This window comes from Camelus ferus, chromosome 6, assembly GCF_009834535.1.
Source record: "Camelus ferus isolate YT-003-E chromosome 6, BCGSAC_Cfer_1.0, whole genome shotgun sequence".
Lineage (NCBI taxonomy): Eukaryota > Metazoa > Chordata > Mammalia > Artiodactyla > Camelidae > Camelus > Camelus ferus.
In genome coordinates, this window is record NC_045701.1 from 28,053,635 (window position 1) to 28,070,889 (window position 17,255).

Sequence of the window (17,255 nt, forward strand, 5' to 3'; positions counted from 1 at the left end):
AGGGAGATTTCCTCCAATTTAGCAAATCCTGAATTATGAGAAGCCCCAAATTAAGGAGATACGATAGAGTTAAAAAAAAAAAAAAAAAGCATGATGAGTGTCCCAGATAAAGACTGGGTCAGGTGTTTGTCTTTAAGGAGGAATTGGAAGCTAAGGCCCCACAGAGAACAAATACAGACGTGTTAGGAGCAGACACACAGGAAATAAAAGAAAACTTCTTTATGTGAGATCAGTGAACTCTATTTTTAACTGTTTCCAAAAAAAAAAAAAAAAAAAAAAATCTCCATTTGAATGCAAGGCACCCAGGGCTGATTTTAATCTTTAGATCACTTCAGAAAGTCAAGATCATTTGTCATCTGGATAAGAGAATCTAGGGTGAACTGAGGTTGAAAGGAGGACAAAAATAAATTTCTGGTCCAATTTTGGTCTGAATCTAATAATGTTTATTCCAACAATAAGTTCCCAGTGTACACAAGAACTCCCGCCAGCCACTAAAACTACCACCCTGCTGGCTAAGCATGAAGCACCCAGGACAACTGCGTTTCCAGCAGGATGACTAAGTGAGGGATCACAGAACTCTACAGTCTGCAGAGAACCACAAAGCAAAGTGCTGTAAGAAAACATTTTTGTGGGATGTTGCCTTTTTTTCCCCCAAACAAATGTGTTTGCGGCTGTGAGTATGAGTAAGAAGGAAGTTAGTTAGACATCATTTTTAAATGTATGAAAAGACAGGCTCTTTCTTCAGGTGGATTCCAGAAATCAGGCATGAAAGTTTAGGTTTCAAGACTCACAGATACAGAGAACAAATTTATGGTTACCAGGGGGCAAAGGGAGTGGGAAGAGATAAACTGGGAATTCAAAATTTGCACCTCTTGGGGAGTGATGGAAATGTTAGCTATCTTGACTGTGGTGGTTGTTCCATTGGTGTCTACATCTATCAAAATTCAGCAAATTATACATCTGAAATATGTGTAGTTTACTGTACAGGAATCATACCACAATAAAGATGTTTTTAAAAAAAGAAAACAAAACAAAACAAAAACAAAAACAACAGTGGATGAGGGAAATCTCTGGGAAAGTCGAAACGGGAGAGGACTGTTGCTGTTGATAACTACGACCAGCCTCACTCCTACTCAGACAGGAAATGTGGTCCACTGAACTACGAATCCAGCAGCAAGTCCTGTGGGTTCTACAAACAAACCCTACCTTCAGTCAAACCGCTTGTCATCCTCACAACCACCATGATGGTCCAAGCCACCAGCATCGTTTCCCTGGACCACTGCAGTAACCTGCCTGCATTCTCACAACCGTCCCCCAGAACTCGTTCTCCTCACTGCTGCCTGAATTATTTGTTAGAGGCCTGAACCAGGTCATGTCTCATCCCTGGTTTTCTGCTGTACTTGGAGTAAAATCACAACTCCCTGCTGCAGTCCATAAGGCCTCTCATGACCTTGCTCCTACACACCTTCCACATACCATCTTCCCCTTGCTCATTATCCCCATTACAGAGAAAGAAACTGATGCATAGAGAAGCAGCTTGTCCAAGGAAGCTGACAAAGCTGCAGGGCTAGAGGAGGGGAGGGTATAGCTCAGTGGTAAGAGCATGTGCTCAACAGGCACGAGGTCCTGGGTTCAATCCCCAGTACCTCCATTAAATGAATAAATTAAAAAATAAACCTAATCACCTCCCCTCTCCCTACCCCCAAAAAAGTTGCAGAGCTGGAAAACATACATAACCTAGTGGGTGAATGTGTAAACAAACTGTGGTACATCCATAGAATGCAATAATCCTCAGCAATAATAATGAATGAATAATGATACATCAACAGAGATGAGTCTCAAAGGCATTATGCAGAGTGACAGAAGTCAGTCACAAAAGGCTAACTATTGTTTAATTCCATTTACGTAACATTCTGGAAGAGGCAAAACCACAGGGATGAAGAACAGATCAGAGCAGCAGTGGCCAGAAGTTAGAGATGGGGGAAGGTCTGACTATGAGGGGGTAGGATGCAGAGGAACTGTGAAGGTGATATGACTGTTCTCTATCCTGAGGATGGGGGTGGTTACACACATCTATATATCAGATTAAAACTCCGAATCAGTTTTTATACCAAGAAGAAAAAAGTTAACTCTATAGTATGCTAATTTTTTAAAATTCCAAATATTTTATTTTTGAATGTTTTCCCTACAAGATTCAGCAAAACACAAGAAAGCCTGTTCCTACCACTTCCATTCACTGTGTCCCTAAGGGTACCAGCAGGTGCAGTAGGGCAGGAAGAAAAGAAAACACACATGCATACACATGTATTTACACAGATAAAGGGGAAAATAAAGCTACTATTCACTGTGATTGTGTATTTAGAAAAATCTAAAAGATTCTGCAGATAAAATGTTAGAATTAAGATGTGAGTTTAGTAGAGTTGCTGGATATAAAATCAGTATACAGAAATTATGATACCAGAAGCACTTTAAAGAAGGCTTAACATTTACATAGTACCTCTAAAAACATAAAGTACTTAGAAAGAACCTCACCAAAAACATGTTAAGACCTCATATGAGACAAGAGAAACCCTATACTGAAATGTATTACCAAGAAAGACAGAATGTGAGCTAGCCATGCTTTCGGTAAGACAGTATCATAAGGATGTTTATTTTTCCAAACAGGTGTAGAGATTCAGTGCAGTCCCATTCAGCATTTCTAAGGATTTTTGGTCTGTTTGAACTTATGCTCATTCTAAAGTGGATATTTAAGCATGAACATGCAAAAAAAGCCATTAAGAGCCAGGAAACTCCAAGAAAACATAAAGGTGAGACAACTTGTCTTACCACCTAGTGAGAATGACTTTTCATTGCCACAATCTAATCAAGTTGGGTGTGGTACTAAAAGAGGAATAATAGACTAATAGATCAGAGAGCCCAGAAATACAGCATAAATTTACAGTCACCTGATCTGACAGAAGCAGCACAAAAGCTCTCTTTACAGTGAGAGTGGTCTTTTCAGTAACTACTGGTTGGGAAAAAGAGGATATTCATATGAAAAAAACATGAAACTGGATCCCAACTTTATACCATGTAATAATCTAAGTCAATAAAGAGCTAAATTATAAAAAAACAAAACTAGGTATTTTATAAGATAACAGCATAATACTTTTTATAACTTCAGGATGGGAAAGAATTTAAGATTCAAAAAAGCAAAGGAAAAAAACTAACAAATTTGGCTACATTAAAATTAAGAACTTTTTCTTCAGCATATGCCATAAAGAGACAGAAAAGACAAGCCACAGAGTGGGAGAACACACTTGAAACAAATCATCAAAGCTCTAGTATAAATATACACATATATGGATAATTCCTAAAAAAACACAATGAAAAATAGGCAAAAATGTCAACAGGCACTCTAAAAAGAGGACATGTAAGTAACAGATGTATTCCGTGGTGCTCATTCTCATTAGTAAGCAGGAGTCAAGTCAGACACAGCTGACTGTGGGTGAAGACGTGGAGCAGTGGAAACTCATACGCTTGTGGCAGGCGGGCAAAGGGGTACAATCACTATGGAAAATGTTCGACACTGTCTAAGAAAGTTGAAGACCTTCATACCTCCTTACCAATAACCCTAGTCCAAGAAAAGGCTACAGGAAATGCAAATAATATTCACAAAATCAGGACAATGAGAAGAGGAACTGAGTTGGGGCACAGTGGAGCAGGGTGCTGTCCCACGGGCGCCCATTTGTTAACCTCTCTGAGTTTTACATCATTTTCTTTATATATAACTAACATTAAAACATAAGAAAAAATGGTTGCTCTGGTTACATTAGTCTTCTCATATATCAAATAAAAATTATATGGGCATAAGAGAGTCTCTAGATGGATCAAATAAGAATAAAACAATTGAGGAAGTGTGAGTCCTAACCTATGTGATGATCAATAGCCAAACCTTAACCAGTCCCAAGCCTCTACAAAGTAGGCGAAGGCAGCTCAAACCAACCTTCTTGCACAACGGAGGCCCCTTGGGAATAATGTCTACATCCTAAATAGCAATCACGTTGAATATATTTTGAAATGGTTCATTTTGAGTAAACTGTCCCTATAAGGGTATGAGAGACATAGTTATGACTAGTTAACAGCCTGATGAAGCTCACTGCAAAGCTAACACCCAGTAAATCTTGATTCTCCTCCTCCTCAAACAGGTATTTCTGCCAACAGTCCCAGGGTGACAGGTGGCAAGAAAACACACACCCATTCCTGACAAAGATGACAAAACAGAACCTCCATGCAGCACGCAGAAGGAAGACGTTAACACCCTCACAAATGGAACGCTCACTTCAAGGGTTCATAAAAATGGTAAGAGAATATGAAGGTTACAGAATAATGAATCATGGTTGGTTGGTGGGTTTTTATTGTGTCCTGTTAGTGGCAGTCCCCTCCCTCCACGTTTTGGGTTTGCAAATGCCTTGGCGTGGACCAAGGCAAATCATCCCTGTCTCTTGCGGATGGTGGTGATGATGGTGAGGGAGAGGTCTCCATTCAATACGAAGGATGTTTTTGTTTCTTAAAAAGAGACCTTGACCCTGATATTCAGTAGCTCTGGGACTCTATGAATGTGTGAAAAGGAGGACTAGAGATTTTGACTATCAGGGCTTAAAAAGGGCAGACCTCTTTGAAGCCTCATTAGCCCCAGTGGAAATTAACAAGCAGATTCAGATAATCAAATAACCAAAAAGAATCCTGAAGAATGTCTTTTAAGAAAGCAATACATGACACGAAAAGACAGAAAAAGGAAAAAGGATCGTGACTGGCAGGGGGGGAAACATTTGGGGGGAAAATACCTAAGAACTTCCCTGTGTAAAAATATAGCTCTTTCTAGTCAAGTACTTGGTCTAATTACTAGCGGCCCCTTTTCTTGTACAAACCTTTCTTTTTGATCAGCTCACAACAAGACGTCCTTTCTGCTGGGTGCCATGACAAGGTTGTGTTCTCCAACTCACAAGGGCAGAATTAAAGTTGATCTTTCTAACTTGGGGGTGTGCGGTAACCACACTGCAGTTTATCACAGACTCAGTGCGCTTCTCTTAATTACACAGGGGTACAGGTAACGGGATTGAGCACTATTTCTCAGAAACTGTTCTAAGCACTCTACACAGATTAACTCGTACTGTCCTCACATCACACTTACAAGGTAGATCCCCTCGTATCAAGGCCCATTCTACAGATGAGGAGACTGAGGGGCACGAGTTGAATAACCTTCCCTAAAACCGCATGCTGGTGAGTACCAACGATGTCATTCAAGCCCAAAGAACCTGTGCTATTTTGTCCACAGAGTTTCTGTTTGCTCACTTTATTTGTGAGTTACTGTTGTTCCTATGGTTGTGGAAGCATCAGATTAAACCAAAACTCAAAATTCCTAAGAAATTAAAGGCTGTTGGCTTTATCCAATTACTAGAACCACTTGTAAACCTGGAAAAATTTTTTCCGTAACTCTTTGAAAGAGGCATGGGGTATATTTAATCACAGGGAGATTTGATGAGTCTAGGGTCAACACGAACAGTGTGAGTTACGATGGTACCATCAAGTTAGGTGACTATGACTCATCCATCTTCTCCACGGGGACTTCCAGGCCTGCAGTCACCGGTCTGTGGTTCAATCTGGTTTTCATTTATACTCTCGCTTACACACATATGCCATATATGCGAGCCCCTCCCCACCCTACACACGACACTGGCAGAACGGGATTATTCACACAGCTGGGGGATTAGAGAATTTCTGATTTCCCAAATAAACGAAAACCATTTGTTTTCTATTCCTGCCCATCAACTCTAATTTGTAAACTGTGTGTGTCTCACCTTGGCTTCACCCACTGCCTCGTATTGCTAAGAAACATGTTCGAGTACACACCTTCAGTTTTAAAAGGAAAGGATGCTTCCCTCTGAATTAAATTTGGAGAATGCTCAGTGCTTCCAAGGCTCTGCACACACACCAGTGAGGTCATTTGTTTGGTAATAGACAGCTGGAGTTTATTTTAACAGTTGAATATTGATTTTAATGTGCATTAGAAAAAAACCAAACTAGCATATAAAACCCATGATTTTTACTATTATAAGACAGTTTTGATAAGACACTTTTATAGAGTAGAGTTTAGTCCCGGGACGAGCAGCATCAGCATTACCTGGACCTTCTTAGAAATGCTAGTCTTTAGGTTGACCCCAGACCTACTGGTTAAGAAGCTTGGAGGATGCTTGAACAAGCCCTCCAAGTGATGAGGCACGCTGAAGTTTGAGAAACACTGCTTTAAGATAAGGTTAATTTTATCTAAGCAAAAACTAAATTAAAAAACTAATTGGCTTAAAGAATAAATTTTAAAATAGTAAAAGCAGTATAAACATATGCCCCAAATTAAGGAGCTGGTACATAAAAGATGACATTTGGGAAAACACGCTAATTACTGACAGATTAAGAAACTTTCCAACAAACTCATCCATGAATGAATGCAGAAACTTTCTCCAGCCATCTCTAACCTTAACAACAATGGTGCTGGTCATGGCAGGCAAAGTCACAGACCATGTGCTCCAATACCTAAGAATGAAGCCAAATTTGAGCTCTCATATTTAATAAGCAAACTACGCGTCCTGGCGTGGGTGCACAGTTGGTTCTTCACGTCCGCTTCCTCACCAGATGCCTGTCAATAACGCACTCTGCAGTAACTATACTGTCGAAAAAGGGACGGCTGCCTTGGTACCCGTCGGAAACAGTAGAAGCCAAGAGAATAAAGTAGGGTGTAATTAAAGCCAGCAGCTACCACGGGGTCCATCCAACAAACAATCCAATGTCCATACAGCACCTCGTACCTATCAGTGGGCTTTCACAATCACACGTGTGGTGGGAAAACTTCAACGAGGAGTCTAACTTCACTTTCTTCTGATACTTGACTATCGACAACTTTTAAGCTTCACCTTTCCCTTTCTCTCTGTGCTTCACATCTGGGCATTCTGATTACTAAGCCTTTGACACACAAGAAATTCAATCGCACAAGCCGCTGCCCACATGCAGGGACCCTCGGCTCAGCCCTACACCATAAAACCCCATGCCATTCTCCCACCCTCCCTCTCTCCAGGCATTTTCCAGCCAGTTTGAGAGACATGTCCTGCTGTCCCCAGCGGTCTCATTATGCTTGGGATAAATCTTGCTATACGTGTGAGAATAGTCAGTCTTGGCATCTGAATCCAATTTGGGGTAGCAAGTCCATCGTGCCTCTTCAAAAAGGATGAGCCCACCCAGACGGTACATAAATAATCAGTGTGAATGTACCTATTATGTTGTTCTAAACACATACAGAAGAGAAATGACTAGTTCTCGTATCAGAAAAATACAAGAATTGACAATAGATGGGAGAAATCCTGTGAACTTTAGGAATTATCATTTTCAGCATCTCTCCTTGTTCAAGAACATTCAGAATTTTATCAGGCAGAAATATAAAAAATGTCAATATTAAAAGATGGTAGTTAAGGGGTATATCTCAGTGGCGGGGTGCATGCTTAGTAAGCATGTGGCCCTGGGTTTAATTCCCGGAAACCCCATGTTTGATGATAGCCAAAAAAATAAAAAATAAAAAGATGGGAGAAAATCTCAGTTCTGCAAGCCCACCAGTCTGCTTGGTAGCTCCTCCATCCATGTGTTTATTAGCATCTCTATAAGCCCTACACTGAACTAACCCCTGGGTATAAGGAAATGAATGGCATATACTTCGGTCTTAAAAGGCTTCTCAGCGAGTACATCTTTGAAATATCTAAGAAGCTTTTGGCACTTATATGTCAGTATTCATGCATTAAGACTTTTTTTCTTAAACAACTTCATTTGAATTCACACAATTCTTTTATTCGTAGGTGGACAAGAGCCTCGGTCAGCGATACCCATCCACTTCTACCTCTGCTTTCCGCTTGGGATGTCGGGTACCTCCCAAGGCTTTTGGCTTTGTCAAGTGGAATGCAGACTGACACCAGGTCAGGAGCATTTACCTTTGCTTGCACAGAGTCTGGCCTGCTTCCTGCACTCCTGCTACTTCACGAAAGAACACACCTCGGGCAGCCAGTAATGACACAGCCTGGGTCCCAGAGACACAGAGAGCCACAGGCGGCAGCCAAGCCCAGTCCATGCACAGCCTGAAAGCGCCCAGATGGCTTAGCTGCATCACAGCTGAACTTTATACCTATGCAAATAAACGCCTAGTATTGAAAATTACTGGATGTCACATTGGTGTGTTACAAAGCATCATCGCATCAACAGCTGTTGCTAAGTTTCCAGCCAAGTGTACTATTTACAGGCTCCATACCATGTCGGAGGCTTTAACTAACTGGAATGGAGTCTCACCGACCAATACAGACAGAACAGGGCTTAGGGGAAGAAGATAAATGGAGGAGGAAACACACAACACATTTTATATCCTTTAATACTCAAGAAAATGGGCTCAGAATAAAAATTCGAGTCTCTGTGTCTTAGGGTGATGATGTAAAATAGGTACAAAGTTAGCAAATGTACGGCTATGTCTCCTTGACATTTACTTGGATTCCCAAGGTCAGTATTCAAGGCCAAGCATCACTTTATGGACAGCTTACCACGGGGAAAACAGTCATTAAATCAAATTCTAGCTGCCAATGCTTGGGTAATTTGCCTTTTCACTCTGTCCTTTAATCCTCTTCTCTTACCCTTATTTTTTGTTCTCTTAAAATGAAGATACAAAGCCGTTTATAACTCCAGGAACCCAGGCTCCCTAAAACTTATATTCCCTTTTCTATCTATGCAGTTTTAAAAGCCAAGAAACAAATCTACAGAGGAAAACAACTTGTCAGGATAAAATTTAGGCTGCAACTAAAAGTATCCAATGCTTGCCACTAGGTGGCAGTCAAAATATTTCATATTTAAACTTTTACTTGCTAAGTGAAGCAGTGACACCTTAAAGCTTTGGTAGGGGTGGTAGGTGGGGAGAGATGAGGGTGGGCCACAGCTGTGAAATGAACAGTTTTCTTTGCTATGAACTATGGACGACTATGGATATGGTAGCTATATGAGAAAAATTAGAACAGTAAGGGGCATTTCCAACCACATTTCAATAGACTTCAGTTATTAAAGGTGTACATTTTTTAGTTCCCTCCTTAGCCTGCAGAGAAGTGCAGGCTAAGGAACATTTAAAATATAAAGCAAGAAAGTTAAAAGTCATAGGTGAGTACTGAAACAGGATAACATCTTGGAGAAACAGAAACGCAATAGAACAGAAAGGTGGTGTTCTGGGCCTGAAGCTCTGGGTCTGCTGTGCCCCAGTTCCAGAGGCAGGTAGGATTGCCTGGAGTTAGGTGAATGCAGAGCGACAGGGCTAACAGGGCCTTCAGTGGGGCAGGAAACCAGGGCGAGGCTTGCTGCTTAGAAAAAGAGACACAGATGGGGTTCCCAAATGGTAAAGGGAACCTAGAAGTAGTGGCTGTCAACTGCTGCCTCAGGGCTTACACAGGAGCATAGACAGGGGTTAAGACCAGACTCCAAGACCTGTCCATCCTTCTCCCCAGTAACTAGAGCTGCAACATCCCTATTACCATCTTGGGTTGAAAACCCCAAAACACCGTTGTTAGACCAACTCGTCTGGTCTGGGAGTGTTGCAAGGACCAGGTGAGCCAACTGCAAAACAGAAGAGTGTCAGGGGAAGGGAAAACTTGTTTTAAGCATCCCATATATCATATCATGAGCCTTCAAATCCAACTTCCAATACATACGAAGAAACCTAAATGTCAAGACAGGCAACAAAATCAACAAATGAAACAGAAAATCACACAATACAAATTGTAAACATTAAATTTAAACATTAAAAATATTTTAGTAGATGACTTAAAGAAATGGAAAGATATCCCATGCTCTTGGATTGGAAGGATCAATATTGTTAAAATGGCCATACCGCCCAAGGCAATCTACAGATTTAATGCAATCCCTATCAAATTACCTAGGACATTTTTCACAGAACTAGAACAAATAATCCTAAAATTTATATGGAATCATAAAAGACCCAGAGTTTCCAAAGCAATACTGAAGAAAAAGAATTAAGCTGGAGGAACAACCCTCCCAGACTTCAGACAATACTACAGAGCTACAGTAACCAAAACAGCATGGTACTGGCACAAAAACAGACATATGGATCAATGGAACAGAATAGAGAGCCCAGAAATAAACCCACATACCTATGGTCAATTAATCTTTGACAAAGGAGGCAAGAATATACAGTAGAGAAAAGACAGTCTCTTCAGCAAGTGATGTTGGGAAAACTGGACAGCAGCATGTAAATCAATGAAGCTAGAACACTCCCTCACACCATAAACAAAAGTAAACTCAAAATGGCTTAAAGACTTAAACATAACACAAGACACAACAAATCTCCTAGAAGAAAACACAGGCAAAACACTCTCTGACATAAATCTTAGCACTGTTCTCCTAGGGCAGTCTACCCAAGCAATAGAAATACAAGCAAAAACTAACAAATGAGACCTAATTAAACTTAAATCTTTTGCACAGCAAAGGAAACCATAAGCAAAACAAAACAACAATCTACAGAATGGGAGAAAATATTTCCAAATGATGCAACTGGCACAGGTTTAATTTCCAAAATATATAAACAGTTCATACAACTTAATAAAAAAAAAAACCCAATCCAAAAGTGGGCAGAAGATCTAAACAAGCAATTCTCCAATGAAGACATACAAATGACCAATAGGCACATGAAAATATGCTTAATATTGCTAATTATCAGAGAAATGCAAATCAAAACTACAATGGGGTATCACCTCACACCAGTCAGAATGGCCTTCATTAAAAAATCCACAAATGATAAATGCTGGAGAGGGTGTGGAGAAAAGGGAACCCTCCTACACTGTTGGTGGGAATGTAGTTTGGTGCAGCCATTGTGTAAAACAGTATGGAAATTCCTAAAAAGACCAAAAACAGGCTTATCATATGATCTAGCAATCCCACTCCTGGGCATATATCTGGAGGGAACTCTAATTCAAAAAGATACACGCACCCCAATGTTTATAGCAGCACTATATACAATAGACAAGACATGGAAAAAACCTAAATGTCCATCAACAGACGACTAGATAAAGAAGTTGTGGAATGTTTATACAATGGAATACTACTCAGTCATAAAAAAGAATAAAATAATGCCATTTGCAGCAACATGGATGGACCCAGAGATCATCATTCTAAGTGAAGTAAGCCAGAAGGAGAAAGAAAATACCATGTGATATCACTCATATGCGGAATCAAAGAAAAAAGAAAAAAAGAGAGCTCTAATGAACTCATCTACAAAACAGACTCACAAACATAGTTACAACCTTATGGCTACCATGGGAAAAGGGGTGGGAAGGGATAACTCTGGGAGTTTGAGAATTGCAAATGTTAGTCATTATATATAAAAATAGATTAAGAAACAGATTTCTTCTGTATAACACAGGGAACTATATTCAATATCTTGTAATACCCTTTGATGAAAAAGAATAAGAAATGAATATATGTATGTATATGCAAGACTGGGACATTGTGCTGTACACCAGAGGTTGACACACTGTAGCTGACTTTACTTCAAAAAAAATTTTTTTGTAATGTTTAGAATTTTTTCATCTTACCAAGATGAGATTTAACAAGCATTATAAACAATAATGATAGTAACAGCACACTAAGAAAAAAATATATAAAAAGAGGGAAAAGTAGGCAATTACAACATTTAGAAATATTAGAAATGTAAAATATAGTTATTGAAATGAAAAATTTAAGAGATGGATAAACTCTGAGATAGTTAAGGAAAAAATTTGTGAATAAAAGATAACACTAAATAATTAACTAAAAATGCCACATGGAACCAAAAAAAGGATACTAAGAAAGAATCACGATTAAGAAACTCTAGCACTGGTACCTAGATAACAAGATAAACCATGAAACAGAACAGAAAACAAAGCCTGTAAACAGAGACCTGCACATATGGAAACCGAACGTGCGATCTGAGGGTGCGTTAGAGTTTGTGACGTTAGCATAGACTATTTATTCCTAGTCTATATAGGAATAATTTAAGATTTAAGAAAAATATTTATATTTCAAACCATACATAAGAATCAATTTCAGTGGATTAAAAAATCTAAGTGTGTAAAGCTTAACAGCAAAAGCCTTGGAAGAACATTCGAGTATCTTTATGACACAGGAATTCAAAAAGATTTAAGCAAGACATTTAAAAAAAAGGAAAACACATTTTAAATTCAGTTTCATTACAATTACCAAAATTATGTATGCTAAAATACTGGACTGTGATAAGCCACACACATGGAGAAGGCATTTGCAAAACACAGAAAGAGAGATGAGCATCCAGGATAAACACTAGAAAGAAATAAGTAAAACAACCCACAGAAAAGTGGGCAATTGGGCAGTAAGGCCATGGGAGAGGAAATCCAAATGGCTAATAAACGTATAAAAAGACACGCAATCTCAATCTCACCTGTCCTCAGCGTGTGCAGATTACAACTACAGTGGGATACCATTTCACACTTATCAGACTTGAAAATATTAAAAAGTCTGCTAATACTAACTACTGGTGAGAAACAAGAATGAGAATTCCACCCACTTTTGATGGAAGTATTAATTGTTACAATCACTTTAAAGATCATTTTGACATGTATTAAAGTGAAAGGTACACATAAATAAAACCAGAAATTCTACTCTACAATTTACCCCAACTGGGGTGTTTACCATGAACACAAATGTTTAAAAGAACACTTGAGGAAGCACTGTTTCTAATCGTGAAACATGAGAATAAACTTAAATTTCCATCAGTAGTAGTACAGATGCACAAATATGGAACGATACATTCACTCAAAGTGATACTATGCAGACATTAAAATGAATGAACTGGAGCTATACATACCAGCACAGATTAATCTAACATAAATAATTCTGAGAGAAAAAGTTGCCAAAACACACACACACACACACACACACACACACATATACTTGGATGCTATTTTAGAATTTTAAAAGACATAACTGTATTATACACTGTTCAGGGATTTTTATACCTAAGTATAAAGATTTTATACCTAAGTGTAAGTCCCATGTACTCATGGGATTAATAAACAATTTCATATAAGGGAGAGGTAGAAGGCACACAGGAGTCTGCAAATGTATTTCTAATGTTTTCTTTCTTGAGTGAGGTGGTGGGTATGATCATGATCTTGAATGCAACTAACATCTTAGCCTTGAAATACATAGAGCAAAAACTGACAAAATAAGTAAAATGACAGGAGATAATACTCTCTTATTAGAAATTGATAGATCAAGCAAATAAAAACACGGTGATTGACACAATTAACAACCTTGACTATCTATATCCCAGAACCCAACAAAAACAACATGCTTTCTTTTCAGACACAATGTATTCACAAAAATTGATGATTCATAGAGAAACCCTCTCAAAAAACTTCAGAATAATACTATTATACAGACCATGGCCACTATCTATAATATAACTAAATTAAAATCGGTAAGAGGATAGACTAAAAAGAAAAACTAAAATTAGCAAACCTAATCAATCAATTAGTGAAAATAAGCCATGTCACTATGCAGCATTAGATTCTAAGAATGCAAGAATCATATATCATCTGAAAATTTATCGGTGATATCTACTGATAAATACACTAAAGGAGAAAAACCACCACATCTCAAAAATCTCAAAATGATAACGATACAGAAAAATATCATTATAAAGCGCAACAGTCATTCTTGATTTTCAAAAGAAAAGAAAAAACTCATCTAATTTCGAGTAGAAGGGAATCAAACTCAGGACATCAAGAATTTTCCAGCAGACTTCATACGGAACAGTGAAACTTCAGCAAGCGAGATTAGGAATACCTATGTCACTCCTATTTTCCTACATATATTAGAGGTCTGGGGCAATGCAGTTAGAAGAGAAATTGAGATGTAAGACCTGGAAAGGAATAGACCAAGCTGTTATTATTTATAACGAAATGACTGTCAAAGTTTACACAGCGATACCATTTGCACAGGGTTTAGAAAAGGCAAGCTCTACACTGTCTAGGAACACACAGATGGTGCCACTCACAACGGACCCTCCTGGAGCCGTGCACGGTGGTGACCCCCACGCAGACTCTGGGAGAGTGGCTGGGGAGACAAGCAGAGAAACTGGATGGAGGGGGAATCACAACAGGGGTCTCAACCCTGGCTTCAGAAGTCTGAAGAAAATAAGGCAAAGTGTTTAAGTACAGATGGTCTTCCTGTTTCTCTATCTGTCTATTAGGTTGAAATTATGCACAATTCTCTTTGACAGATGGTAACGGTTATGTTCAAAATCTCACACCTGTACTTTTTTCTACATAAGACTTGGTTTAGTTTTAAAGTCAGTGAGAGAGGAACTGCCCACCTCCAACAGAACACATACACAAAGTGCCGGTCGAAGTCCGTTCCTCATGTGGCACACACAAGCATTAGCTGGTTTGGTTGAAAACCTTGGGAGAAGTTCCCCACCCTTCAGCTTCCGCCTGGACTCTGTGACTGACAGAGCCCTTTAAGGCCAACAAGAGGAGCCACAGGGGAAGGGGAGGTGAAGGTCAGCGCCTGGAGAGGCAGGCGAAAGCCAGCCAGCTTTAACTTGACTGAGAGTGGAATTTTCTAGTAAGCCAGGCCAGACAAGTACCAGGGAGGCCAGATCACCTGCCCAGGTTTCCAAGGGAGACGGGACACTTGCATCTCCCACAATGTGGAAAAGTACTCCAAAATACAACGTATTACTCCTGCCCTGGGGCTTGGTGCCTGTAAGTGTAAGGTCTTGACTTGTGTTGCTTCTACCACTTAGAACTTAAGAACTGATTTTGTGCGTGGGTGCAGATCTATTCTCAAGTCTCTCTCAATTCTAACATAAAAGATGAGAAACCGTATGAGACACAGGAAAAATAGCACAGTGAGAGTCTGGGATGAAAAGCTGAGTAGCGGCTTCTCTGCAGGAGTGTGGTAAGAGGAAGGGTCACAGCAAGACAGTGCTCTGGCCTCTGGTCTAGCCCATACCTCCACAGGGTCGTCAGATTTAGAAAATAAAAATTCAAGATGCTCAGTTAAACGTGACCGTTAGATAAACAGCAAGCAATTTTTTAGTCTCATGTCTCTTGCAATATTTGGGACTTAGACTAAATAATCATTGTTTATCCGAATGTCATACTTAACTGGATGTCCTATATATTTTATCTGGAAACTCTAGGATCTCTATCCACTCTTAGTGGGAACTGTACACAACAGGTCAGAAATTTCGAGAAACCGGAGACTATGTGTGCACACAGGCAGAAAGAGGGTCATGCCAGAATCTTCTAGCTAGCCAGAAACACTGGTTCTAGACATTTCAGTTTAACTTGTCTTCTTAAAATCTTCTGGATTTTCTTGTTTTTGTTTTACCACAGTTTGAGTTTCAGTTTTTCCCCAAGTAATCTGATCTTTTCAGATGACTTTTCACTGAAAGTTATGAGGAAGCCAATTATCTACTTTTCAACATGAACACAATGAACGATGACACCAAATGAAATGGAGACAACACGACACAGATGCACACATCCCCCACCTCCCCTTCTCTCTCTATGAGGGTGCGGCTGATGAGAGCACATGAAGACAAGCACACCCTGATTCACAGACAGAAAGCACATGTGCCCCTCAAACACACACTTCTGGAAAAATGAGCCATGCACAGCTGACCACCTCTGATCTTGCTACAGACAAAAATCAGCCAAGATCAACTGCAGATATAGCCAGCTCACTTGTGAGAAGCCAAAACTTCATCAGCCAACAGTTTAATCCCTCCCTATAAAGCTTCTATTCAGTGGTTCTCAGCCTTAGCTACATATTGGAAGTACCGGGGGAGAAAAAAACTACTGAAGCATGGATCCCAGCCCAGAGACAGACTTAATTAGTATGAGCTGCACATCAGGCACTGGGGTTTTTAACAGCTCTCCAGGTGATTCTGATAGACAGCCAAGGCTGAGAATTCCAGCATCTTTCAGCGTTATCCTCAATGATGTCTGGTGAGGCTAGACAGTGACGTGTGTACCTGGATTGTCAAAAGCGTAATCCCCCGTCTGCTGCTAACTACAAGCTCTCTTCCATTCAAGCTGATGAGGCCACAAAAGCTAAGTCTACATTGAGCCAAGAGTCAATGCACAGAACTTCGGTTCTTCCTTGCCCTACTGCAGTTCTCCTGAAATGTTAACATCCAGAAATAACGTTCAAATAGCAGGAATACATACATAGGATTGCAGAGGGGAATGAAAACAGCAAGGTCTTCTGGTCAATTCTATTTTAGTGGTAAACCCCATTGTAACCTGTCAGATTATCTTTCTAGAAATGCACCATCTGGGCAGCATGTGAAGGACATCAGCTCATTTTATAGAAATGTGCAGCTTTTTTTTTAATTGAAGTATAGCTGATTTACAATAATGTGCTAGTTTCAGGTGTAAAAAGTGATTCAGCTATATATTTTTTTCACGTTCTTTTCCATTATAGGTTAGTGCAAGATACTGAATATAGTTCCTTGCGCTATACAGTAAATCCTCATTATTTATCTATTTTATGTGTAATAGTTTGTATTTGTTAATCTAATATTCCTAACTTATTCCTCCCCTGACATTTCCCTTTAGTAACTATGTTTGTTTTCTGTCTATGAGTCTGTTTCTGTTTCGTATATGGATTCATTTGTACTATTTTTTTAGATTCCACATATAAGTGGTATCATATATGTCTTTCTCTGTCTAACTTGCTTCACTTGTTATGAAAATCTCCATCCATGTTGCCCTAAATGGCATTATTTCAATTTTTTTACGTCTAAGTGGTATGCCAATGTATAAATACACCACACTTCTTTCTCTAGTCGTCTGTCAATGGACATTTAGGTTGCTTCCACGTCTTGGCTATTGTATACAGTGCTGCTATGAACACTGAGATTCATGTATCTTTTCAAAATAGAGTTTTTGTCATTTCTGGATATACGCCCAGGAATAGGACTGCTGGATCATATGGTAAATCTATTTTTAGATTTTTGAGGAAACCTCCATACTGTTTTCCATAGTGGCTGCACCAAACTACATTCCCACCAACAGTGTAGGAGGTTCCCTCTTCTCCACACCCTCTCCAGCATGTATTACTTGTTGACTTTTGATGAAGGCCATTCTGACTGGTGTGAGGTGGTA

At 39.5% G+C, this 17,255-nt stretch overlaps 1 protein-coding gene across 4 annotated transcripts in view; it reads right to left on the bottom strand.

Annotated features, from left to right (window-relative positions):
• Positions 1 to 17,255, bottom strand: part of FMN1 (formin 1) — a 397,658-nt gene that overhangs the window by 228,403 nt on the left and 152,000 nt on the right. The gene's annotated exons all lie outside the window — the stretch shown is intronic.